The sequence below is a fragment of the Paramormyrops kingsleyae genome, unplaced genomic scaffold (genome assembly GCF_048594095.1).
Source record: "Paramormyrops kingsleyae isolate MSU_618 unplaced genomic scaffold, PKINGS_0.4 ups145, whole genome shotgun sequence".
In the NCBI taxonomy this organism is placed as follows: Eukaryota; Metazoa; Chordata; class Actinopteri; order Osteoglossiformes; family Mormyridae; genus Paramormyrops; species Paramormyrops kingsleyae.
Genome location: NW_027326083.1, coordinates 41,553 through 62,782, shown reverse-complemented (window position 1 = coordinate 62,782; position 21,230 = coordinate 41,553). Strand labels below are relative to the sequence as shown.

At 56.2% G+C, this 21,230-nt stretch overlaps 38 non-coding genes and 1 pseudogene across 38 annotated transcripts; all 39 read left to right on the top strand.

The window, feature by feature from the left end:
* Window positions 1–426: 426 nt before the first annotated feature.
* On the top strand, window positions 427–540 carry LOC140587137 (U5 spliceosomal RNA). The gene has a single exon (XR_011988889.1). It is a non-coding gene; the product is annotated as a U5 spliceosomal RNA (small nuclear RNA).
* Window positions 541–735: 195 nt separating this feature from the next.
* Window positions 736–927, top strand: LOC140587062 (U2 spliceosomal RNA). The gene has a single exon (XR_011988818.1). It is a non-coding gene; the product is annotated as a U2 spliceosomal RNA (small nuclear RNA).
* Window positions 928–1,379: 452 nt separating this feature from the next.
* LOC140587136 (U5 spliceosomal RNA) lies at window positions 1,380–1,493 on the top strand. Its single transcript, XR_011988888.1, has one exon. It is a non-coding gene; the product is annotated as a U5 spliceosomal RNA (small nuclear RNA).
* A 195-nt stretch (window positions 1,494–1,688) lies between these two features.
* Window positions 1,689–1,880, top strand: LOC140587061 (U2 spliceosomal RNA). The gene has a single exon (XR_011988817.1). It is a non-coding gene; the product is annotated as a U2 spliceosomal RNA (small nuclear RNA).
* A 427-nt stretch (window positions 1,881–2,307) lies between these two features.
* On the top strand, window positions 2,308–2,421 carry LOC140587135 (U5 spliceosomal RNA). The gene has a single exon (XR_011988887.1). It is a non-coding gene; the product is annotated as a U5 spliceosomal RNA (small nuclear RNA).
* A 195-nt stretch (window positions 2,422–2,616) lies between these two features.
* Window positions 2,617–2,808, top strand: LOC140587188 (U2 spliceosomal RNA). Its single transcript, XR_011988939.1, has one exon. It is a non-coding gene; the product is annotated as a U2 spliceosomal RNA (small nuclear RNA).
* A 431-nt stretch (window positions 2,809–3,239) lies between these two features.
* LOC140587134 (U5 spliceosomal RNA) lies at window positions 3,240–3,353 on the top strand. Its single transcript, XR_011988886.1, has one exon. It is a non-coding gene; the product is annotated as a U5 spliceosomal RNA (small nuclear RNA).
* Window positions 3,354–3,548: 195 nt separating this feature from the next.
* On the top strand, window positions 3,549–3,740 carry LOC140587187 (U2 spliceosomal RNA). The gene has a single exon (XR_011988938.1). It is a non-coding gene; the product is annotated as a U2 spliceosomal RNA (small nuclear RNA).
* A 428-nt stretch (window positions 3,741–4,168) lies between these two features.
* LOC140587133 (U5 spliceosomal RNA) lies at window positions 4,169–4,282 on the top strand. Its single transcript, XR_011988885.1, has one exon. It is a non-coding gene; the product is annotated as a U5 spliceosomal RNA (small nuclear RNA).
* Window positions 4,283–4,477: 195 nt separating this feature from the next.
* LOC140587186 (U2 spliceosomal RNA) lies at window positions 4,478–4,669 on the top strand. Its single transcript, XR_011988937.1, has one exon. It is a non-coding gene; the product is annotated as a U2 spliceosomal RNA (small nuclear RNA).
* Window positions 4,670–5,098: 429 nt separating this feature from the next.
* On the top strand, window positions 5,099–5,212 carry LOC140587131 (U5 spliceosomal RNA). Its single transcript, XR_011988883.1, has one exon. It is a non-coding gene; the product is annotated as a U5 spliceosomal RNA (small nuclear RNA).
* A 195-nt stretch (window positions 5,213–5,407) lies between these two features.
* Window positions 5,408–5,599, top strand: LOC140587185 (U2 spliceosomal RNA). Its single transcript, XR_011988936.1, has one exon. It is a non-coding gene; the product is annotated as a U2 spliceosomal RNA (small nuclear RNA).
* Window positions 5,600–6,026: 427 nt separating this feature from the next.
* LOC140587130 (U5 spliceosomal RNA) lies at window positions 6,027–6,140 on the top strand. Its single transcript, XR_011988882.1, has one exon. It is a non-coding gene; the product is annotated as a U5 spliceosomal RNA (small nuclear RNA).
* Window positions 6,141–6,335: 195 nt separating this feature from the next.
* Window positions 6,336–6,527, top strand: LOC140587184 (U2 spliceosomal RNA). Its single transcript, XR_011988935.1, has one exon. It is a non-coding gene; the product is annotated as a U2 spliceosomal RNA (small nuclear RNA).
* A 428-nt stretch (window positions 6,528–6,955) lies between these two features.
* On the top strand, window positions 6,956–7,069 carry LOC140587129 (U5 spliceosomal RNA). Its single transcript, XR_011988881.1, has one exon. It is a non-coding gene; the product is annotated as a U5 spliceosomal RNA (small nuclear RNA).
* Window positions 7,070–7,264: 195 nt separating this feature from the next.
* LOC140587182 (U2 spliceosomal RNA) lies at window positions 7,265–7,456 on the top strand. The gene has a single exon (XR_011988933.1). It is a non-coding gene; the product is annotated as a U2 spliceosomal RNA (small nuclear RNA).
* Window positions 7,457–7,883: 427 nt separating this feature from the next.
* On the top strand, window positions 7,884–7,997 carry LOC140587128 (U5 spliceosomal RNA). The gene has a single exon (XR_011988880.1). It is a non-coding gene; the product is annotated as a U5 spliceosomal RNA (small nuclear RNA).
* Window positions 7,998–8,192: 195 nt separating this feature from the next.
* Window positions 8,193–8,384, top strand: LOC140587181 (U2 spliceosomal RNA). The gene has a single exon (XR_011988932.1). It is a non-coding gene; the product is annotated as a U2 spliceosomal RNA (small nuclear RNA).
* A 451-nt stretch (window positions 8,385–8,835) lies between these two features.
* Window positions 8,836–8,949, top strand: LOC140587127 (U5 spliceosomal RNA). Its single transcript, XR_011988879.1, has one exon. It is a non-coding gene; the product is annotated as a U5 spliceosomal RNA (small nuclear RNA).
* A 195-nt stretch (window positions 8,950–9,144) lies between these two features.
* LOC140587180 (U2 spliceosomal RNA) lies at window positions 9,145–9,336 on the top strand. The gene has a single exon (XR_011988931.1). It is a non-coding gene; the product is annotated as a U2 spliceosomal RNA (small nuclear RNA).
* Window positions 9,337–9,784: 448 nt separating this feature from the next.
* Window positions 9,785–9,898, top strand: LOC140587126 (U5 spliceosomal RNA). The gene has a single exon (XR_011988878.1). It is a non-coding gene; the product is annotated as a U5 spliceosomal RNA (small nuclear RNA).
* A 195-nt stretch (window positions 9,899–10,093) lies between these two features.
* LOC140587179 (U2 spliceosomal RNA) lies at window positions 10,094–10,285 on the top strand. Its single transcript, XR_011988930.1, has one exon. It is a non-coding gene; the product is annotated as a U2 spliceosomal RNA (small nuclear RNA).
* A 472-nt stretch (window positions 10,286–10,757) lies between these two features.
* On the top strand, window positions 10,758–10,871 carry LOC140587125 (U5 spliceosomal RNA). Its single transcript, XR_011988877.1, has one exon. It is a non-coding gene; the product is annotated as a U5 spliceosomal RNA (small nuclear RNA).
* A 195-nt stretch (window positions 10,872–11,066) lies between these two features.
* On the top strand, window positions 11,067–11,258 carry LOC140587178 (U2 spliceosomal RNA). Its single transcript, XR_011988929.1, has one exon. It is a non-coding gene; the product is annotated as a U2 spliceosomal RNA (small nuclear RNA).
* Window positions 11,259–11,667: 409 nt separating this feature from the next.
* Window positions 11,668–11,781, top strand: LOC140587124 (U5 spliceosomal RNA). The gene has a single exon (XR_011988876.1). It is a non-coding gene; the product is annotated as a U5 spliceosomal RNA (small nuclear RNA).
* A 1,979-nt stretch (window positions 11,782–13,760) lies between these two features.
* LOC140587073 (U2 spliceosomal RNA) lies at window positions 13,761–13,986 on the top strand (annotated as a pseudogene).
* A 449-nt stretch (window positions 13,987–14,435) lies between these two features.
* On the top strand, window positions 14,436–14,549 carry LOC140587123 (U5 spliceosomal RNA). Its single transcript, XR_011988875.1, has one exon. It is a non-coding gene; the product is annotated as a U5 spliceosomal RNA (small nuclear RNA).
* Window positions 14,550–14,748: 199 nt separating this feature from the next.
* LOC140587177 (U2 spliceosomal RNA) lies at window positions 14,749–14,940 on the top strand. Its single transcript, XR_011988928.1, has one exon. It is a non-coding gene; the product is annotated as a U2 spliceosomal RNA (small nuclear RNA).
* Window positions 14,941–15,372: 432 nt separating this feature from the next.
* On the top strand, window positions 15,373–15,486 carry LOC140587122 (U5 spliceosomal RNA). The gene has a single exon (XR_011988874.1). It is a non-coding gene; the product is annotated as a U5 spliceosomal RNA (small nuclear RNA).
* Window positions 15,487–15,681: 195 nt separating this feature from the next.
* LOC140587176 (U2 spliceosomal RNA) lies at window positions 15,682–15,873 on the top strand. Its single transcript, XR_011988927.1, has one exon. It is a non-coding gene; the product is annotated as a U2 spliceosomal RNA (small nuclear RNA).
* A 427-nt stretch (window positions 15,874–16,300) lies between these two features.
* LOC140587120 (U5 spliceosomal RNA) lies at window positions 16,301–16,414 on the top strand. Its single transcript, XR_011988872.1, has one exon. It is a non-coding gene; the product is annotated as a U5 spliceosomal RNA (small nuclear RNA).
* A 195-nt stretch (window positions 16,415–16,609) lies between these two features.
* Window positions 16,610–16,801, top strand: LOC140587175 (U2 spliceosomal RNA). The gene has a single exon (XR_011988926.1). It is a non-coding gene; the product is annotated as a U2 spliceosomal RNA (small nuclear RNA).
* A 427-nt stretch (window positions 16,802–17,228) lies between these two features.
* Window positions 17,229–17,342, top strand: LOC140587119 (U5 spliceosomal RNA). The gene has a single exon (XR_011988871.1). It is a non-coding gene; the product is annotated as a U5 spliceosomal RNA (small nuclear RNA).
* Window positions 17,343–17,537: 195 nt separating this feature from the next.
* Window positions 17,538–17,729, top strand: LOC140587174 (U2 spliceosomal RNA). Its single transcript, XR_011988925.1, has one exon. It is a non-coding gene; the product is annotated as a U2 spliceosomal RNA (small nuclear RNA).
* A 432-nt stretch (window positions 17,730–18,161) lies between these two features.
* LOC140587118 (U5 spliceosomal RNA) lies at window positions 18,162–18,275 on the top strand. Its single transcript, XR_011988870.1, has one exon. It is a non-coding gene; the product is annotated as a U5 spliceosomal RNA (small nuclear RNA).
* A 195-nt stretch (window positions 18,276–18,470) lies between these two features.
* Window positions 18,471–18,662, top strand: LOC140587173 (U2 spliceosomal RNA). Its single transcript, XR_011988924.1, has one exon. It is a non-coding gene; the product is annotated as a U2 spliceosomal RNA (small nuclear RNA).
* Window positions 18,663–19,110: 448 nt separating this feature from the next.
* On the top strand, window positions 19,111–19,224 carry LOC140587117 (U5 spliceosomal RNA). Its single transcript, XR_011988869.1, has one exon. It is a non-coding gene; the product is annotated as a U5 spliceosomal RNA (small nuclear RNA).
* Window positions 19,225–19,419: 195 nt separating this feature from the next.
* Window positions 19,420–19,611, top strand: LOC140587171 (U2 spliceosomal RNA). Its single transcript, XR_011988922.1, has one exon. It is a non-coding gene; the product is annotated as a U2 spliceosomal RNA (small nuclear RNA).
* A 419-nt stretch (window positions 19,612–20,030) lies between these two features.
* On the top strand, window positions 20,031–20,144 carry LOC140587116 (U5 spliceosomal RNA). The gene has a single exon (XR_011988868.1). It is a non-coding gene; the product is annotated as a U5 spliceosomal RNA (small nuclear RNA).
* The last annotated feature ends 1,086 nt before the right edge of the window (window positions 20,145–21,230 follow it).

Below are 21,230 nucleotides of genomic sequence, written 5' to 3'. Positions count from 1 at the left end.
CTGCCCCCTGTTGTCGAAAGGCAGAACTGACTGACTGACTGACTGACTGACTGACTGACTGACTGAGTGAGTGAGTGAGTGACTAATAGACTGAGTGCTGTGAGGGGGGGGGCCCTGTCTGTGCGTGGCCCCCGTTTCCCGCCGTTTTTCTTTTTTTTTTTTTTTTTTTTTTTTTTTTTTTTAAAGGAAGGTGACACACTGTTTGTGCGGTGGACAGCTGCGCTGAGGTAAGGCATGATGTCATCTTTGCCTTTTGAATTTCCCCTCATGTTTGTTAAAATGATTGCTGTCTTTTGAGAGGACAGGAGGACAGGGAGGAGTCGGGGCCCCGAGGACGGCGGCTGCGACGCCCCTGGGCATTCTACTCCGAGCGGGGGCGTCACGCAGGCCCGGCTAACGGCGACGGGCTTGGCGGCGGCCCCATATCGACTCGGGTCTCTCTTCATCCCGTATAAATCTTTCGCCTTTTACTAAAGATTTCCGTGGAGAGGGATAGCGATGAGTTCATGGTATTTTTGGAGGCTCTGCCCAAGCAGAGCTGCACTGCTGCTGTCAAAGGAAGACTGGGCCCGGCTTAGCGGCTGGCGTTAGGTGCCCGGTGGCGCGGCTGTGGTCTCCCTGGATCACGCGTGGACTCGCCGGGCGACACCTGCCAGAGGGGCTGGTGAGGGCTGAGCCGCGCCAGCTCCGTCGGCATCCCGCATGCCGGCGCCCGGCGGGGCGCAATTTGTGGGTATCGCTTCTCGGCCTTTTGGCTAAGATCAAGTGTAGTATCTGTTCTTATCAGTTTAATATCTGATACGTCCCCCATGGAGGGGACCACATATTAAACGGATTTTTGGAACAGGGAGCCGGAAGTGGGGCTTGCCCCGTCCGCTCCACGCATCGACCCGGTATTGCAGTGCTTCCGGGAATGGTGCACCTCTACTGCCCCCTGTTGTCGAAAGGCAGAACTGACTGACTGACTGACTGACTGACTGACTGACTGACTGAGTGAGTGACTGACTGACTGACTGAGTGAGTGAGTGAGTGACTAATAGACTGAGTGCTGTGAGGGGGGGGGCCCTGTCTGTGCGTGGCCCCCGTTTCCCGCCGTTTTTCTTTTTTTTTTTTTTTTTTTTTTTTTTTTTTTTTTAAAGGAAGGTGACACACTGTTTGTGCGGTGGACAGCTGCGCTGAGGTAAGGCATGATGTCATCTTTGCCTTTTGAATTTCCCCTCATGTTTGTTAAAATGATTGCTGTCTTTTGAGAGGACAGGAGGACAGGGAGGAGTCGGGGCCCCGAGGACGGCGGCTGCGACGCCCCTGGGCATTCTACTCCGAGCGGGGGCGTCACGCAGGCCCGGCTAACGGCGACGGGCTTGGCGGCGGCCCCATATCGACTCGGGTCTCTCTTCATCCCGTATAAATCTTTCGCCTTTTACTAAAGATTTCCGTGGAGAGGGATAGCGATGAGTTCATGGTATTTTTGGAGGCTCTGCCCAAGCAGAGCTGCACTGCTGCTGTCAAAGGAAGACTGGGCCCGGCTTAGCGGCTGGCGTTAGGTGCCCGGTGGCGCGGCTGTGGTCTCCCTGGATCACGCGTGGACTCGCCGGGCGACACCTGCCAGAGGGGCTGGTGAGGGCTGAGCCGCGCCAGCTCCGTCGGCATCCCGCATGCCGGCGCCCGGCGGGGCGCAATTTGTGGGTATCGCTTCTCGGCCTTTTGGCTAAGATCAAGTGTAGTATCTGTTCTTATCAGTTTAATATCTGATACGTCCCCCATGGAGGGGACCACATATTAAACGGATTTTTGGAACAGGGAGCCGGAAGTGGGGCTTGCCCCGTCCGCTCCACGCATCGACCCGGTATTGCAGTGCTTCCGGGAATGGTGCACCTCTACTGCCCCCTGTTGTCGAAAGGCAGAACTGACTGACTGACTGACTGACTGACTGACTGACTGACTGAGTGAGTGAGTGAGTGACTAATAGACTGAGTGCTGTGAGGGGGGGGGCCCTGTCTGTGCGTGGCCCCCGTTTCCCGCCGTTTTTCTTTTTTTTTTTTTTTTTTTTTTTTTTTTTTTTTAAAGGAAGGTGACACACTGTTTGTGCGGTGGACAGCTGCGCTGAGGTAAGGCATGATGTCATCTTTGCCTTTTGAATTTCCCCTCATGTTTGTTAAAATGATTGCTGTCTTTTGAGAGGACAGGAGGACAGGGAGGAGTCGGGGCCCCGAGGACGGCGGCTGCGACGCCCCTGGGCATTCTACTCCGAGCGGGGGCGTCACGCAGGCCCGGCTAACGGCGACGGGCTTGGCGGCGGCCCCATATCGACTCGGGTCTCTCTTCATCCCGTATAAATCTTTCGCCTTTTACTAAAGATTTCCGTGGAGAGGGATAGCGATGAGTTCATGGTATTTTTGGAGGCTCTGCCCAAGCAGAGCTGCACTGCTGCTGTCAAAGGAAGACTGGGCCCGGCTTAGCGGCTGGCGTTAGGTGCCCGGTGGCGCGGCTGTGGTCTCCCTGGATCACGCGTGGACTCGCCGGGCGACACCTGCCAGAGGGGCTGGTGAGGGCTGAGCCGCGCCAGCTCCGTCGGCATCCCGCATGCCGGCGCCCGGCGGGGCGCAATTTGTGGGTATCGCTTCTCGGCCTTTTGGCTAAGATCAAGTGTAGTATCTGTTCTTATCAGTTTAATATCTGATACGTCCCCCATGGAGGGGACCACATATTAAACGGATTTTTGGAACAGGGAGCCGGAAGTGGGGCTTGCCCCGTCCGCTCCACGCATCGACCCGGTATTGCAGTGCTTCCGGGAATGGTGCACCTCTACTGCCCCCTGTTGTCGAAAGGCAGAACTGACTGACTGACTGACTGACTGACTGACTGACTGACTGAGTGAGTGAGTGAGTGACTAATAGACTGAGTGCTGTGAGGGGGGGGGCCCTGTCTGTGCGTGGCCCCCGTTTCCCGCCGTTTTTCTTTTTTTTTTTTTTTTTTTTTTTTTTTTTTTTTTTTTAAAGGAAGGTGACACACTGTTTGTGCGGTGGACAGCTGCGCTGAGGTAAGGCATGATGTCATCTTTGCCTTTTGAATTTCCCCTCATGTTTGTTAAAATGATTGCTGTCTTTTGAGAGGACAGGAGGACAGGGAGGAGTCGGGGCCCCGAGGACGGCGGCTGCGACGCCCCTGGGCATTCTACTCCGAGCGGGGGCGTCACGCAGGCCCGGCTAACGGCGACGGGCTTGGCGGCGGCCCCATATCGACTCGGGTCTCTCTTCATCCCGTATAAATCTTTCGCCTTTTACTAAAGATTTCCGTGGAGAGGGATAGCGATGAGTTCATGGTATTTTTGGAGGCTCTGCCCAAGCAGAGCTGCACTGCTGCTGTCAAAGGAAGACTGGGCCCGGCTTAGCGGCTGGCGTTAGGTGCCCGGTGGCGCGGCTGTGGTCTCCCTGGATCACGCGTGGACTCGCCGGGCGACACCTGCCAGAGGGGCTGGTGAGGGCTGAGCCGCGCCAGCTCCGTCGGCATCCCGCATGCCGGCGCCCGGCGGGGCGCAATTTGTGGGTATCGCTTCTCGGCCTTTTGGCTAAGATCAAGTGTAGTATCTGTTCTTATCAGTTTAATATCTGATACGTCCCCCATGGAGGGGACCACATATTAAACGGATTTTTGGAACAGGGAGCCGGAAGTGGGGCTTGCCCCGTCCGCTCCACGCATCGACCCGGTATTGCAGTGCTTCCGGGAATGGTGCACCTCTACTGCCCCCTGTTGTCGAAAGGCAGAACTGACTGACTGACTGACTGACTGACTGACTGACTGACTGAGTGAGTGAGTGAGTGACTAATAGACTGAGTGCTGTGAGGGGGGGGGCCCTGTCTGTGCGTGGCCCCCGTTTCCCGCCGTTTTTCTTTTTTTTTTTTTTTTTTTTTTTTTTTTTTTTTTAAAGGAAGGTGACACACTGTTTGTGCGGTGGACAGCTGCGCTGAGGTAAGGCATGATGTCATCTTTGCCTTTTGAATTTCCCCTCATGTTTGTTAAAATGATTGCTGTCTTTTGAGAGGACAGGAGGACAGGGAGGAGTCGGGGCCCCGAGGACGGCGGCTGCGACGCCCCTGGGCATTCTACTCCGAGCGGGGGCGTCACGCAGGCCCGGCTAACGGCGACGGGCTTGGCGGCGGCCCCATATCGACTCGGGTCTCTCTTCATCCCGTATAAATCTTTCGCCTTTTACTAAAGATTTCCGTGGAGAGGGATAGCGATGAGTTCATGGTATTTTTGGAGGCTCTGCCCAAGCAGAGCTGCACTGCTGCTGTCAAAGGAAGACTGGGCCCGGCTTAGCGGCTGGCGTTAGGTGCCCGGTGGCGCGGCTGTGGTCTCCCTGGATCACGCGTGGACTCGCCGGGCGACACCTGCCAGAGGGGCTGGTGAGGGCTGAGCCGCGCCAGCTCCGTCGGCATCCCGCATGCCGGCGCCCGGCGGGGCGCAATTTGTGGGTATCGCTTCTCGGCCTTTTGGCTAAGATCAAGTGTAGTATCTGTTCTTATCAGTTTAATATCTGATACGTCCCCCATGGAGGGGACCACATATTAAACGGATTTTTGGAACAGGGAGCCGGAAGTGGGGCTTGCCCCGTCCGCTCCACGCATCGACCCGGTATTGCAGTGCTTCCGGGAATGGTGCACCTCTACTGCCCCCTGTTGTCGAAAGGCAGAACTGACTGACTGACTGACTGACTGACTGACTGACTGACTGAGTGAGTGAGTGAGTGACTAATAGACTGAGTGCTGTGAGGGGGGGGGCCCTGTCTGTGCGTGGCCCCCGTTTCCCGCCGTTTTTCTTTTTTTTTTTTTTTTTTTTTTTTTTTTTTTTTTTAAAGGAAGGTGACACACTGTTTGTGCGGTGGACAGCTGCGCTGAGGTAAGGCATGATGTCATCTTTGCCTTTTGAATTTCCCCTCATGTTTGTTAAAATGATTGCTGTCTTTTGAGAGGACAGGAGGACAGGGAGGAGTCGGGGCCCCGAGGACGGCGGCTGCGACGCCCCTGGGCATTCTACTCCGAGCGGGGGCGTCACGCAGGCCCGGCTAACGGCGACGGGCTTGGCGGCGGCCCCATATCGACTCGGGTCTCTCTTCATCCCGTATAAATCTTTCGCCTTTTACTAAAGATTTCCGTGGAGAGGGATAGCGATGAGTTCATGGTATTTTTGGAGGCTCTGCCCAAGCAGAGCTGCACTGCTGCTGTCAAAGGAAGACTGGGCCCGGCTTAGCGGCTGGCGTTAGGTGCCCGGTGGCGCGGCTGTGGTCTCCCTGGATCACGCGTGGACTCGCCGGGCGACACCTGCCAGAGGGGCTGGTGAGGGCTGAGCCGCGCCAGCTCCGTCGGCATCCCGCATGCCGGCGCCCGGCGGGGCGCAATTTGTGGGTATCGCTTCTCGGCCTTTTGGCTAAGATCAAGTGTAGTATCTGTTCTTATCAGTTTAATATCTGATACGTCCCCCATGGAGGGGACCACATATTAAACGGATTTTTGGAACAGGGAGCCGGAAGTGGGGCTTGCCCCGTCCGCTCCACGCATCGACCCGGTATTGCAGTGCTTCCGGGAATGGTGCACCTCTACTGCCCCCTGTTGTCGAAAGGCAGAACTGACTGACTGACTGACTGACTGACTGACTGACTGACTGAGTGAGTGAGTGAGTGACTAATAGACTGAGTGCTGTGAGGGGGGGGGCCCTGTCTGTGCGTGGCCCCCGTTTCCCGCCGTTTTTCTTTTTTTTTTTTTTTTTTTTTTTTTTTTTTTTTAAAGGAAGGTGACACACTGTTTGTGCGGTGGACAGCTGCGCTGAGGTAAGGCATGATGTCATCTTTGCCTTTTGAATTTCCCCTCATGTTTGTTAAAATGATTGCTGTCTTTTGAGAGGACAGGAGGACAGGGAGGAGTCGGGGCCCCGAGGACGGCGGCTGCGACGCCCCTGGGCATTCTACTCCGAGCGGGGGCGTCACGCAGGCCCGGCTAACGGCGACGGGCTTGGCGGCGGCCCCATATCGACTCGGGTCTCTCTTCATCCCGTATAAATCTTTCGCCTTTTACTAAAGATTTCCGTGGAGAGGGATAGCGATGAGTTCATGGTATTTTTGGAGGCTCTGCCCAAGCAGAGCTGCACTGCTGCTGTCAAAGGAAGACTGGGCCCGGCTTAGCGGCTGGCGTTAGGTGCCCGGTGGCGCGGCTGTGGTCTCCCTGGATCACGCGTGGACTCGCCGGGCGACACCTGCCAGAGGGGCTGGTGAGGGCTGAGCCGCGCCAGCTCCGTCGGCATCCCGCATGCCGGCGCCCGGCGGGGCGCAATTTGTGGGTATCGCTTCTCGGCCTTTTGGCTAAGATCAAGTGTAGTATCTGTTCTTATCAGTTTAATATCTGATACGTCCCCCATGGAGGGGACCACATATTAAACGGATTTTTGGAACAGGGAGCCGGAAGTGGGGCTTGCCCCGTCCGCTCCACGCATCGACCCGGTATTGCAGTGCTTCCGGGAATGGTGCACCTCTACTGCCCCCTGTTGTCGAAAGGCAGAACTGACTGACTGACTGACTGACTGACTGACTGACTGACTGAGTGAGTGAGTGAGTGACTAATAGACTGAGTGCTGTGAGGGGGGGGGCCCTGTCTGTGCGTGGCCCCCGTTTCCCGCCGTTTTTCTTTTTTTTTTTTTTTTTTTTTTTTTTTTTTTTTTAAAGGAAGGTGACACACTGTTTGTGCGGTGGACAGCTGCGCTGAGGTAAGGCATGATGTCATCTTTGCCTTTTGAATTTCCCCTCATGTTTGTTAAAATGATTGCTGTCTTTTGAGAGGACAGGAGGACAGGGAGGAGTCGGGGCCCCGAGGACGGCGGCTGCGACGCCCCTGGGCATTCTACTCCGAGCGGGGGCGTCACGCAGGCCCGGCTAACGGCGACGGGCTTGGCGGCGGCCCCATATCGACTCGGGTCTCTCTTCATCCCGTATAAATCTTTCGCCTTTTACTAAAGATTTCCGTGGAGAGGGATAGCGATGAGTTCATGGTATTTTTGGAGGCTCTGCCCAAGCAGAGCTGCACTGCTGCTGTCAAAGGAAGACTGGGCCCGGCTTAGCGGCTGGCGTTAGGTGCCCGGTGGCGCGGCTGTGGTCTCCCTGGATCACGCGTGGACTCGCCGGGCGACACCTGCCAGAGGGGCTGGTGAGGGCTGAGCCGCGCCAGCTCCGTCGGCATCCCGCATGCCGGCGCCCGGCGGGGCGCAATTTGTGGGTATCGCTTCTCGGCCTTTTGGCTAAGATCAAGTGTAGTATCTGTTCTTATCAGTTTAATATCTGATACGTCCCCCATGGAGGGGACCACATATTAAACGGATTTTTGGAACAGGGAGCCGGAAGTGGGGCTTGCCCCGTCCGCTCCACGCATCGACCCGGTATTGCAGTGCTTCCGGGAATGGTGCACCTCTACTGCCCCCTGTTGTCGAAAGGCAGAACTGACTGACTGACTGACTGACTGACTGACTGACTGACTGAGTGAGTGAGTGAGTGACTAATAGACTGAGTGCTGTGAGGGGGGGGGCCCTGTCTGTGCGTGGCCCCCGTTTCCCGCCGTTTTTCTTTTTTTTTTTTTTTTTTTTTTTTTTTTTTTTTAAAGGAAGGTGACACACTGTTTGTGCGGTGGACAGCTGCGCTGAGGTAAGGCATGATGTCATCTTTGCCTTTTGAATTTCCCCTCATGTTTGTTAAAATGATTGCTGTCTTTTGAGAGGACAGGAGGACAGGGAGGAGTCGGGGCCCCGAGGACGGCGGCTGCGACGCCCCTGGGCATTCTACTCCGAGCGGGGGCGTCACGCAGGCCCGGCTAACGGCGACGGGCTTGGCGGCGGCCCCATATCGACTCGGGTCTCTCTTCATCCCGTATAAATCTTTCGCCTTTTACTAAAGATTTCCGTGGAGAGGGATAGCGATGAGTTCATGGTATTTTTGGAGGCTCTGCCCAAGCAGAGCTGCACTGCTGCTGTCAAAGGAAGACTGGGCCCGGCTTAGCGGCTGGCGTTAGGTGCCCGGTGGCGCGGCTGTGGTCTCCCTGGATCACGCGTGGACTCGCCGGGCGACACCTGCCAGAGGGGCTGGTGAGGGCTGAGCCGCGCCAGCTCCGTCGGCATCCCGCATGCCGGCGCCCGGCGGGGCGCAATTTGTGGGTATCGCTTCTCGGCCTTTTGGCTAAGATCAAGTGTAGTATCTGTTCTTATCAGTTTAATATCTGATACGTCCCCCATGGAGGGGACCACATATTAAACGGATTTTTGGAACAGGGAGCCGGAAGTGGGGCTTGCCCCGTCCGCTCCACGCATCGACCCGGTATTGCAGTGCTTCCGGGAATGGTGCACCTCTACTGCCCCCTGTTGTCGAAAGGCAGAACTGACTGACTGACTGACTGACTGACTGACTGACTGACTGACTGACTGACTGACTGACTGACTGAGTGAGTGAGTGAGTGACTAATAGACTGAGTGCTGTGAGGGGGGGGGCCCTGTCTGTGCGTGGCCCCCGTTTCCCGCCGTTTTTCTTTTTTTTTTTTTTTTTTTTTTTTTTTTTTTTTAAAGGAAGGTGACACACTGTTTGTGCGGTGGACAGCTGCGCTGAGGTAAGGCATGATGTCATCTTTGCCTTTTGAATTTCCCCTCATGTTTGTTAAAATGATTGCTGTCTTTTGAGAGGACAGGAGGACAGGGAGGAGTCGGGGCCCCGAGGACGGCGGCTGCGACGCCCCTGGGCATTCTACTCCGAGCGGGGGCGTCACGCAGGCCCGGCTAACGGCGACGGGCTTGGCGGCGGCCCCATATCGACTCGGGTCTCTCTTCATCCCGTATAAATCTTTCGCCTTTTACTAAAGATTTCCGTGGAGAGGGATAGCGATGAGTTCATGGTATTTTTGGAGGCTCTGCCCAAGCAGAGCTGCACTGCTGCTGTCAAAGGAAGACTGGGCCCGGCTTAGCGGCTGGCGTTAGGTGCCCGGTGGCGCGGCTGTGGTCTCCCTGGATCACGCGTGGACTCGCCGGGCGACACCTGCCAGAGGGGCTGGTGAGGGCTGAGCCGCGCCAGCTCCGTCGGCATCCCGCATGCCGGCGCCCGGCGGGGCGCAATTTGTGGGTATCGCTTCTCGGCCTTTTGGCTAAGATCAAGTGTAGTATCTGTTCTTATCAGTTTAATATCTGATACGTCCCCCATGGAGGGGACCACATATTAAACGGATTTTTGGAACAGGGAGCCGGAAGTGGGGCTTGCCCCGTCCGCTCCACGCATCGACCCGGTATTGCAGTGCTTCCGGGAATGGTGCACCTCTACTGCCCCCTGTTGTCGAAAGGCAGAACTGACTGACTGACTGACTGACTGACTGACTGACTGACTGACTGACTGACTGAGTGAGTGAGTGAGTGACTAATAGACTGAGTGCTGTGAGGGGGGGGGCCCTGTCTGTGCGTGGCCCCCGTTTCCCGCCGTTTTTCTTTTTTTTTTTTTTTTTTTTTTTTTTTTTTTTTTTTTTTTTTAAAGGAAGGTGACACACTGTTTGTGCGGTGGACAGCTGCGCTGAGGTAAGGCATGATGTCATCTTTGCCTTTTGAATTTCCCCTCATGTTTGTTAAAATGATTGCTGTCTTTTGAGAGGACAGGAGGACAGGGAGGAGTCGGGGCCCCGAGGACGGCGGCTGCGACGCCCCTGGGCATTCTACTCCGAGCGGGGGCGTCACGCAGGCCCGGCTAACGGCGACGGGCTTGGCGGCGGCCCCATATCGACTCGGGTCTCTCTTCATCCCGTATAAATCTTTCGCCTTTTACTAAAGATTTCCGTGGAGAGGGATAGCGATGAGTTCATGGTATTTTTGGAGGCTCTGCCCAAGCAGAGCTGCACTGCTGCTGTCAAAGGAAGACTGGGCCCGGCTTAGCGGCTGGCGTTAGGTGCCCGGTGGCGCGGCTGTGGTCTCCCTGGATCACGCGTGGACTCGCCGGGCGACACCTGCCAGAGGGGCTGGTGAGGGCTGAGCCGCGCCAGCTCCGTCGGCATCCCGCATGCCGGCGCCCGGCGGGGCGCAATTTGTGGGTATCGCTTCTCGGCCTTTTGGCTAAGATCAAGTGTAGTATCTGTTCTTATCAGTTTAATATCTGATACGTCCCCCATGGAGGGGACCACATATTAAACGGATTTTTGGAACAGGGAGCCGGAAGTGGGGCTTGCCCCGTCCGCTCCACGCATCGACCCGGTATTGCAGTGCTTCCGGGAATGGTGCACCTCTACTGCCCCCTGTTGTCGAAAGGCAGAACTGACTGACTGACTGACTGACTGACTGACTGACTGACTGACTGACTGACTGACTGACTGACTGACTGACTGACTGAGTGAGTGAGTGAGTGACTAATAGACTGAGTGCTGTGAGGGGGGGGGCCCTGTCTGTGCGTGGCCCCCGTTTCCCGCCGTTTTTCTTTTTTTTTTTTTTTTTTTTTTTTTTTTTTTTTTTTTTTTTTAAAGGAAGGTGACACACTGTTTGTGCGGTGGACAGCTGCGCTGAGGTAAGGCATGATGTCATCTTTGCCTTTTGAATTTCCCCTCATGTTTGTTAAAATGATTGCTGTCTTTTGAGAGGACAGGAGGACAGGGAGGAGTCGGGGCCCCGAGGACGGCGGCTGCGACGCCCCTGGGCATTCTACTCCGAGCGGGGGCGTCACGCAGGCCCGGCTAACGGCGACGGGCTTGGCGGCGGCCCCATATCGACTCGGGTCTCTCTTCATCCCGTATAAATCTTTCGCCTTTTACTAAAGATTTCCGTGGAGAGGGATAGCGATGAGTTCATGGTATTTTTGGAGGCTCTGCCCAAGCAGAGCTGCACTGCTGCTGTCAAAGGAAGACTGGGCCCGGCTTAGCGGCTGGCGTTAGGTGCCCGGTGGCGCGGCTGTGGTCTCCCTGGATCACGCGTGGACTCGCCGGGCGACACCTGCCAGAGGGGCTGGTGAGGGCTGAGCCGCGCCAGCTCCGTCGGCATCCCGCATGCCGGCGCCCGGCGGGGCGCAATTTGTGGGTATCGCTTCTCGGCCTTTTGGCTAAGATCAAGTGTAGTATCTGTTCTTATCAGTTTAATATCTGATACGTCCCCCATGGAGGGGACCACATATTAAACGGATTTTTGGAACAGGGAGCCGGAAGTGGGGCTTGCCCCGTCCGCTCCACGCATCGACCCGGTATTGCAGTGCTTCCGGGAATGGTGCACCTCTACTGCCCCCTGTTGTCGAAAGGCAGAACTGACTGACTGACTGACTGACTGACTGACTGACTGACTGAGTGAGTGAGTGAGTGACTAATAGACTGAGTGCTGTGAGGGGGGGGGCCCTGTCTGTGCGTGGCCCCCGTTTCCCGCCGTTTTTCTTTTTTTTTTTTTTTAAAGGAAGGTGACACACTGTTTGTGCGGTGGACAGCTGCGCTGAGGTAAGGCATGATGTCATCTTTGCCTTTTGAATTTCCCCTCATGTTTGTTAAAATGATTGCTGTCTTTTGAGAGGACAGGAGGACAGGGAGGAGTCGGGGCCCCGAGGACGGCGGCTGCGACGCCCCTGGGCATTCTACTCCGAGCGGGGGCGTCACGCAGGCCCGGCTAACGGCGACGGGCTTGGCGGCGGCCCCATATCGACTCGGGTCTCTCTTCATCCCGTATAAATCTTTCGCCTTTTACTAAAGATTTCCGTGGAGAGGGATAGCGATGAGTTCATGGTATTTTTGGAGGCTCTGCCCAAGCAGAGCTGCACTGCTGCTGTCAAAGGAAGACTGGGCCCGGCTTAGCGGCTGGCGTTAGGTGCCCGGTGGCGCGGCTGTGGTCTCCCTGGATCACGCGTGGACTCGCCGGGCGACACCTGCCAGAGGGGCTGGTGAGGGCTGAGCCGCGCCAGCTCCGTCGGCATCCCGCATGCCGGCGCCCGGCGGGGCGCAATTTGTGGGTATCGCTTCTCGGCCTTTTGGCTAAGATCAAGTGCTGCTTTTTGGAGGGATTTTTATTGCCAGGTTTTTAGTGGAGGCAACAGCGAACCTAAAGCGTGACCAGCAGGTGGCTTGACCGCCGCTGCCACGGGGCTAGCTGTTGTCTCCTTTTAGCGCTTTTTTTATTTTGGGTAGCCCTTGCAAGCCTAACGTGCAGGTTCGGGTGGCTTGACCGCCGTTCCCGCAGGGTGAGCTTGGGGTTTTATTTCCAGCTTTTATTAGTTTAGGCACCCAGCTGGGACACGTCGACTCCCTGCCCGGCTCCCGAGGACTCTCTTGCCCACCATCGCCAGGATGTCCGGGAGCCCACACAGGACCGTCGTAGTCATCCGGCATACAGCAGCCTTCAAGTGGACTCACCAGGAGGAACCGGAGAGTTTCCCGGAGAGACTGACCTTCATCCGGGAGGTGCTCTTCGGCCTCCTGGGACTTACCATGGAAGACATCATCTGTGTGCAGCGCAACCAGTCTTCGGCCTTCTTCTATGTGACTTGCACTACGGAAGAGGGCTACAAGAAGATGCTGGTTGCATGCAGCCGCTTGGAGGAAGAGCTTCGCCGGATGTACTATGACGTGGAGCCACTGTGGAAGCTGGACCGGAGAGTGATCACCGTCCACGTCTTGGACCCCTTTGTTCCAGCTGAAGCGGTGGCTGCCTTCCTGGGCAGGTTTGTCGACGTGGTCCCTGGGCACAGGGACGTGAGAGACCAGCTGGGTGTCTGGACTGGGCGCAGGCAGTTCCGGGTGTGCCTGCGCCCCGACGCTAGCTCCCCTGACGGGTATAGCCACCCACCTGCTCATTTTATGATAGGTCGTTGCAAGGGCTACCTTTTTTACTCCGGGCAACCCTCCTCCTGCCGCTTGTGCCACGGCCTGGGCCACACCGCGGACTCCTGTACCACCATGAAGTGCTGGAGATGCCTGGACGTCGGTCACTTGGCGAAGGACTGCAAGGGCCCCCTCCGGTGTAACCTGTGCAGAGGTGAGGACCATCTGGCTCGGAGCTGCCCTCAGCGCAAACCGTCCTGGGCCGACGCCGTTACCCGGGGCTCGGCTGTGGACGGGGCCCGACAGCAGGCACTGCCGGGCTGCGCTGAGATGCACGGGGGAGCCGAGAGGGGAGCTGGGAACACCGAGGCTCAGCCCTTCGCCAGTGCCGATGGGGAGTCCACGGCCTCCAGTGCTTCTGTGGAGTCCCCAGGTAAGGGTCCATTGGCCGTGGCTGAAAAGCGCGCAACCTCTCCCTCCAGGTTTGTCCAAAGCAGGAGGAGGAAGAAGGCCCGGAGGAACGAGAACACTGCTTTAGGCCGAGAAGCGATTTCCCCTTTTGAGCAGATGGACTTACTAAGTGTTCTGGTCTCCCCACTTGAGAGACGGTCTTATCCAGTGCAGCAGGACATTGCAAATGAATGTTCTTTTTTAGCCACTGTTGAGTCTGGGGGAGACCTTAGTTTTAATGGGGATATGTCTGAGGATGATAATGTTTTACCTTTTTAAAGATTTTAGATTTTCTGCTATATTTATGGATTTAATACTGTTTTAATGGGTGTTGTAATGTTTTGAGTAGTTTCATATTTTAAGATTTGTATGTTATAAGGTGTCTTGTATTATTATGGCAGTAATATGTTTTTGTTAATTATGCTGTTGGATTAAGTTTGTGGGTATAAATGGGTTTTGATATGTGCTATTTTGATTAGTATTGATGTGGGTTTGTTTTAGTTAGTATGTGGAAAATGTTGGGTTTTTATAGTTTTATGTGTTGTTCTTAGATTGTAAGCAGAAATGTTGAATAAAGATGAATTAAAAAAAAAAAAAAAATCTGTTCTTATCAGTTTAATATCTGATACGTCCCCCATGGAGGGGACCACATATTAAACGGATTTTTGGAACAGGGAGCCGGAAGTGGGGCTTGCCCCGTCCGCTCCACGCATCGACCCGGTATTGCAGTGCTTCCGGGAATGGTGCACCTCTACTGCCCCCTGTTGTCGAAAGGCAGAACTGACTGACTGACTGACTGACTGACTGACTGACTGACTGACTGACTGACTGACTGACTGAGTGAGTGAGTGAGTGACTAATAGACTGAGTGCTGTGAGGGGGGGGGCCCTGTCTGTGCGTGGCCCCCGTTTCCCGCCGTTTTTCTTTTTTTTTTTTTTTTTTTTTTTTTTTTTTTTTTTTAAAGGAAGGTGACACACTGTTTGTGCGGTGGACAGCTGCGCTGAGGTAAGGCATGATGTCATCTTTGCCTTTTGAATTTCCCCTCATGTTTGTTAAAATGATTGCTGTCTTTTGAAGGACAGGAGGACAGGGAGGAGTCGGGGCCCCGAGGACGGCGGCTGCGACGCCCCTGGGCATTCTACTCCGAGCGGGGGCGTCACGCAGGCCCGGCTAACGGCGACGGGCTTGGCGGCGGCCCCATATCGACTCGGGTCTCTCTTCATCCCGTATAAATCTTTCGCCTTTTACTAAAGATTTCCGTGGAGAGGGATAGCGATGAGTTCATGGTATTTTTGGAGGCTCTGCCCAAGCAGAGCTGCACTGCTGCTGTCAAAGGAAGACTGGGCCCGGCTTAGCGGCTGGCGTTAGGTGCCCGGTGGCGCGGCTGTGGTCTCCCTGGATCACGCGTGGACTCGCCGGGCGACACCTGCCAGAGGGGCTGGTGAGGGCTGAGCCGCGCCAGCTCCGTCCGTCGGCATCCCGCATGCCGGCGCCCGGCGGGGCGCAATTTGTGGGTATCGCTTCTCGGCCTTTTGGCTAAGATCAAGTGTAGTATCTGTTCTTATCAGTTTAATATCTGATACGTCCCCCATGGAGGGGACCACATATTAAACGGATTTTTGGAACAGGGAGCCGGAAGTGGGGCTTGCCCCGTCCGCTCCACGCATCGACCCGGTATTGCAGTGCTTCCGGGAATGGTGCACCTCTACTGCCCCCTGTTGTCGAAAGGCAGAACTGACTGACTGACTGACTGACTGACTGACTGACTGACTGACTGACTGACTGACTGACTGAGTGAGTGAGTGAGTGACTAATAGACTGAGTGCTGTGAGGGGGGGGGCCCTGTCTGTGCGTGGCCCCCGTTTCCCGCCGTTTTTCTTTTTTTTTTTTTTTTTTAAAGGAAGGTGACACACTGTTTGTGCGGTGGACAGCTGCGCTGAGGTAAGGCATGATGTCATCTTTGCCTTTTGAATTTCCCCTCATGTTTGTTAAAATGATTGCTGTCTTTTGAGAGGACAGGAGGACAGGGAGGAGTCGGGGCCCCGAGGACGGCGGCTGCGACGCCCCTGGGCATTCTACTCCGAGCGGGGGCGTCACGCAGGCCCGGCTAACGGCGACGGGCTTGGCGGCGGCCCCATATCGACTCGGGTCTCTCTTCATCCCGTATAAATCTTTCGCCTTTTACTAAAGATTTCCGTGGAGAGGGATAGCGATGAGTTCATGGTATTTTTGGAGGCTCTGCCCAAGCAGAGCTGCACTGCTGCTGTCAAAGGAAGACTGGGCCCGGCTTAGCGGCTGGCGTTAGGTGCCCGGTGGCGCGGCTGTGGTCTCCCTGGATCACGCGTGGACTCGCCGGGCGACACCTGCCAGAGGGGCTGGTGAGGGCTGAGCCGCGCCAGCTCCGTCGGCATCCCGCATGCCGGCGCCCGGCGGGGCGCAATTTGTGGGTATCGCTTCTCGGCCTTTTGGCTAAGATCAAGTGTAGTATCTGTTCTTATCAGTTTAATATCTGATACGTCCCCCATGGAGGGGACCACATATTAAACGGATTTTTGGAACAGGGAGCCGGAAGTGGGGCTTGCCCCGTCCGCTCCACGCATCGACCCGGTATTGCAGTGCTTCCGGGAATGGTGCACCTCTACTGCCCCCTGTTGTCGAAAGGCAGAACTGACTGACTGACTGACTGACTGACTGACTGACTGACTGAGTGAGTGAGTGAGTGACTAATAGACTGAGTGCTGTGAGGGGGGGGGCCCTGTCTGTGCGTGGCCCCCGTTTCCCGCCGTTTTTCTTTTTTTTTTTTTTTTTTTTTTTTTTTTTTTTTAAAGGAAGGTGACACACTGTTTGTGCGGTGGACAGCTGCGCTGAGGTAAGGCATGATGTCATCTTTGCCTTTTGAATTTCCCCTCATGTTTGTTAAAATGATTGCTGTCTTTTGAGAGGACAGGAGGACAGGGAGGAGTCGGGGCCCCGAGGACGGCGGCTGCGACGCCCCTGGGCATTCTACTCCGAGCGGGGGCGTCACGCAGGCCCGGCTAACGGCGACGGGCTTGGCGGCGGCCCCATATCGACTCGGGTCTCTCTTCATCCCGTATAAATCTTTCGCCTTTTACTAAAGATTTCCGTGGAGAGGGATAGCGATGAGTTCATGGTATTTTTGGAGGCTCTGCCCAAGCAGAGCTGCACTGCTGCTGTCAAAGGAAGACTGGGCCCGGCTTAGCGGCTGGCGTTAGGTGCCCGGTGGCGCGGCTGTGGTCTCCCTGGATCACGCGTGGACTCGCCGGGCGACACCTGCCAGAGGGGCTGGTGAGGGCTGAGCCGCGCCAGCTCCGTCGGCATCCCGCATGCCGGCGCCCGGCGGGGCGCAATTTGTGGGTATCGCTTCTCGGCCTTTTGGCTAAGATCAAGTGTAGTATCTGTTCTTATCAGTTTAATATCTGATACGTCCCCCATGGAGGGGACCACATATTAAACGGATTTTTGGAACAGGGAGCCGGAAGTGGGGCTTGCCCCGTCCGCTCCACGCATCGACCCGGTATTGCAGTGCTTCCGGGAATGGTGCACCTCTACTGCCCCCTGTTGTCGAAAGGCAGAACTGACTGACTGACTGACTGACTGACTGACTGACTGACTGAGTGAGTGAGTGAGTGACTAATAGACTGAGTGCTGTGAGGGGGGGGGCCCTGTCTGTGCGTGGCCCCCGTTTCCCGCCGTTTTTCTTTTTTTTTTTTTTTTTTTTTTTTTTTTTTTTTAAAGGAAGGTGACACACTGTTTGTGCGGTGGACAGCTGCGCTGAGGTAAGGCATGATGTCATCTTTGCCTTTTGAATTTCCCCTCATGTTTGTTAAAATGATTGCTGTCTTTTGAGAGGACAGGAGGACAGGGAGGAGTCGGGGCCCCGAGGACGGCGGCTGCGACGCCCCTGGGCATTCTACTCCGAGCGGGGGCGTCACGCAGGCCCGGCTAACGGCGACGGGCTTGGCGGCGGCCCCATATCGACTCGGGTCTCTCTTCATCCCGTATAAATCTTTCGCCTTTTACTAAAGATTTCCGTGGAGAGGGATAGCGATGAGTTCATGGTATTTTTGGAGGCTCTGCCCAAGCAGAGCTGCACTGCTGCTGTCAAAGGAAGACTGGGCCCGGCTTAGCGGCTGGCGTTAGGTGCCCGGTGGCGCGGCTGTGGTCTCCCTGGATCACGCGTGGACTCGCCGGGCGACACCTGCCAGAGGGGCTGGTGAGGGCTGAGCCGCGCCAGCTCCGTCGGCATCCCGCATGCCGGCGCCCGGCGGGGCGCAATTTGTGGGTATCGCTTCTCGGCCTTTTGGCTAAGATCAAGTGTAGTATCTGTTCTTATCAGTTTAATATCTGATACGTCCCCCATGGAGGGGACCACATATTAAACGGATTTTTGGAACAGGGAGCCGGAAGTGGGGCTTGCCCCGTCCGCTCCACGCATCGACCCGGTATTGCAGTGCTTCCGGGAATGGTGCACCTCTACTGCCCCCTGTTGTCGAAAGGCAGAACTGACTGACTGACTGACTGACTGACTGACTGACTGACTGACTGAGTGAGTGAGTGAGTGACTAATAGACTGAGTGCTGTGAGGGGGGGGGCCCTGTCTGTGCGTGGCCCCCGTTTCCCGCCGTTTTTCTTTTTTTTTTTTTTTTTTTTTTTTTTTTTTTTTTAAAGGAAGGTGACACACTGTTTGTGCGGTGGACAGCTGCGCTGAGGTAAGGCATGATGTCATCTTTGCCTTTTGAATTTCCCCTCATGTTTGTTAAAATGATTGCTGTCTTTTGAGAGGACAGGAGGACAGGGAGGAGTCGGGGCCCCGAGGACGGCGGCTGCGACGCCCCTGGGCATTCTACTCCGAGCGGGGGCGTCACGCAGGCCCGGCTAACGGCGACGGGCTTGGCGGCGGCCCCATATCGACTCGGGTCTCTCTTCATCCCGTATAAATCTTTCGCCTTTTACTAAAGATTTCCGTGGAGAGGGATAGCGATGAGTTCATGGTATTTTTGGAGGCTCTGCCCAAGCAGAGCTGCACTGCTGCTGTCAAAGGAAGACTGGGCCCGGCTTAGCGGCTGGCGTTAGGTGCCCGGTGGCGCGGCTGTGGTCTCCCTGGATCACGCGTGGACTCGCCGGGCGACACCTGCCAGAGGGGCTGGTGAGGGCTGAGCCGCGCCAGCTCCGTCGGCATCCCGCATGCCGGCGCCCGGCGGGGCGCAATTTGTGGGTATCGCTTCTCGGCCTTTTGGCTAAGATCAAGTGTAGTATCTGTTCTTATCAGTTTAATATCTGATACGTCCCCCATGGAGGGGACCACATATTAAACGGATTTTTGGAACAGGGAGCCGGAAGTGGGGCTTGCCCCGTCCGCTCCACGCATCGACCCGGTATTGCAGTGCTTCCGGGAATGGTGCACCTCTACTGCCCCCTGTTGTCGAAAGGCAGAACTGACTGACTGACTGACTGACTGACTGACTGACTGACTGACTGACTGACTGACTGACTGAGTGAGTGAGTGAGTGACTAATAGACTGAGTGCTGTGAGGGGGGGGGCCCTGTCTGTGCGTGGCCCCCGTTTCCCGCCGTTTTTCTTTTTTTTTTTTTTTTTTTTTTTTTTTTTTTTTTAAAGGAAGGTGACACACTGTTTGTGCGGTGGACAGCTGCGCTGAGGTAAGGCATGATGTCATCTTTGCCTTTTGAATTTCCCCTCATGTTTGTTAAAATGATTGCTGTCTTTTGAGAGGACAGGAGGACAGGGAGGAGTCGGGGCCCCGAGGACGGCGGCTGCGACGCCCCTGGGCATTCTACTCCGAGCGGGGGCGTCACGCAGGCCCGGCTAACGGCGACGGGCTTGGCGGCGGCCCCATATCGACTCGGGTCTCTCTTCATCCCGTATAAATCTTTCGCCTTTTACTAAAGATTTCCGTGGAGAGGGATAGCGATGAGTTCATGGTATTTTTGGAGGCTCTGCCCAAGCAGAGCTGCACTGCTGCTGTCAAAGGAAGACTGGGCCCGGCTTAGCGGCTGGCGTTAGGTGCCCGGTGGCGCGGCTGTGGTCTCCCTGGATCACGCGTGGACTCGCCGGGCGACACCTGCCAGAGGGGCTGGTGAGGGCTGAGCCGCGCCAGCTCCGTCGGCATCCCGCATGCCGGCGCCCGGCGGGGCGCAATTTGTGGGTATCGCTTCTCGGCCTTTTGGCTAAGATCAAGTGTAGTATCTGTTCTTATCAGTTTAATATCTGATACGTCCCCCATGGAGGGGACCACATATTAAACGGATTTTTGGAACAGGGAGCCGGAAGTGGGGCTTGCCCCGTCCGCTCCACGCATCGACCCGGTATTGCAGTGCTTCCGGGAATGGTGCACCTCTACTGCCCCCTGTTGTCGAAAGGCAGAACTGACTGACTGACTGACTGACTGACTGACTGAGTGAGTGAGTGAGTGACTAATAGACTGAGTGCTGTGAGGGGGGGGGCCCTGTCTGTGCGTGGCCCCCGTTTCCCGCCGTTTTTCTTTTTTTTTTTTTTTTTTTTTTTTTTTTTTTTTAAAGGAAGGTGACACACTGTTTGTGCGGTGGACAGCTGCGCTGAGGTAAGGCATGATGTCATCTTTGCCTTTTGAATTTCCCCTCATGTTTGTTAAAATGATTGCTGTCTTTTGAGAGGACAGGAGGACAGGGAGGAGTCGGGGCCCCGAGGACGGCGGCTGCGACGCCCCTGGGCATTCTACTCCGAGCGGGGGCGTCACGCAGGCCCGGCTAACGGCGACGGGCTTGGCGGCGGCCCCATATCGACTCGGGTCTCTCTTCATCCCGTATAAATCTTTCGCCTTTTACTAAAGATTTCCGTGGAGAGGGATAGCGATGAGTTCATGGTATTTTTGGAGGCTCTGCCCAAGCAGAGCTGCACTGCTGCTGTCAAAGGAAGACTGGGCCCGGCTTAGCGGCTGGCGTTAGGTGCCCGGTGGCGCGGCTGTGGTCTCCCTGGATCACGCGTGGACTCGCCGGGCGACACCTGCCAGAGGGGCTGGTGAGGGCTGAGCCGCGCCAGCTCCGTCGGCATCCCGCATGCCGGCGCCCGGCGGGGCGCAATTTGTGGGTATCGCTTCTCGGCCTTTTGGCTAAGATCAAGTGGATTTTACGCTCTTTTTATCGCTTTTAACGGACTGCGTCGGGTTTTTTAGAGGAAGGCACGGCAAACCTAATGCGTGACCAGTAGGTGGCTTGACCGCCGCTGCCACGGGGCGACCCGTGCCTTCCTTTTAGCCTTTTATCCCTGCTTTTATTTTCGTTTTTATTAGGCTGGGGATCCCGCAGTGGCTGGTGGCCTGTCCGCCGCCCTGCCGGGTGAACTGGTGTTTTTATTTTTTAGTTGCTTTTATAGTTTAGCATTCCTCGGCTCATCCCGGATTGGCGGACGGCGGCCGGACCACGGCGGACGTCGGGACCACGGCGGCAGGAGGACTCTGCTCCAGGAACGACGTCGGTGGACCATCCCGGATGTCGACGGCCGGCGGAGCTGCGAGGAAGCCCTTCAGCGGGCCGTGGCTGGTAGCAGGCGGTGGCCTGCGTAATACCGCCCGGTTCTGCTGGAGGGCCGAAGGGGAGGTAGGCACCTTCCCCGACCGCCTGGCCTTCATCCGGGAGGTGGCCTTCGGGGAGCTGGGCCTGCGCATGGAGGACATCCTGTGTGTGCAGCGGAATGGACCTTTCCAGTTCTTCGAGGTCACCCTGTCCACCGACGAGAGCTACACCAAGGTCCTGGAGCGGAGCAAGGAGAGGGCCCAGCACCCTCTCCTGGGACGATACACCGTTGAGCCGCTGTGGTGGCCCGACAAGCGGGTAATTACGGTACATTGTTTTAACCCGCATGTGTCCGGCGAAGCCGTCCGCCAGTTCTTGAACAAGTATGTGGACCTCCTTCCTGGCCACAAGGACATCCGGGATGAGCTGGGGATCTGGACTGGTCGACGCCAGTTCCAGGCCCGCCTG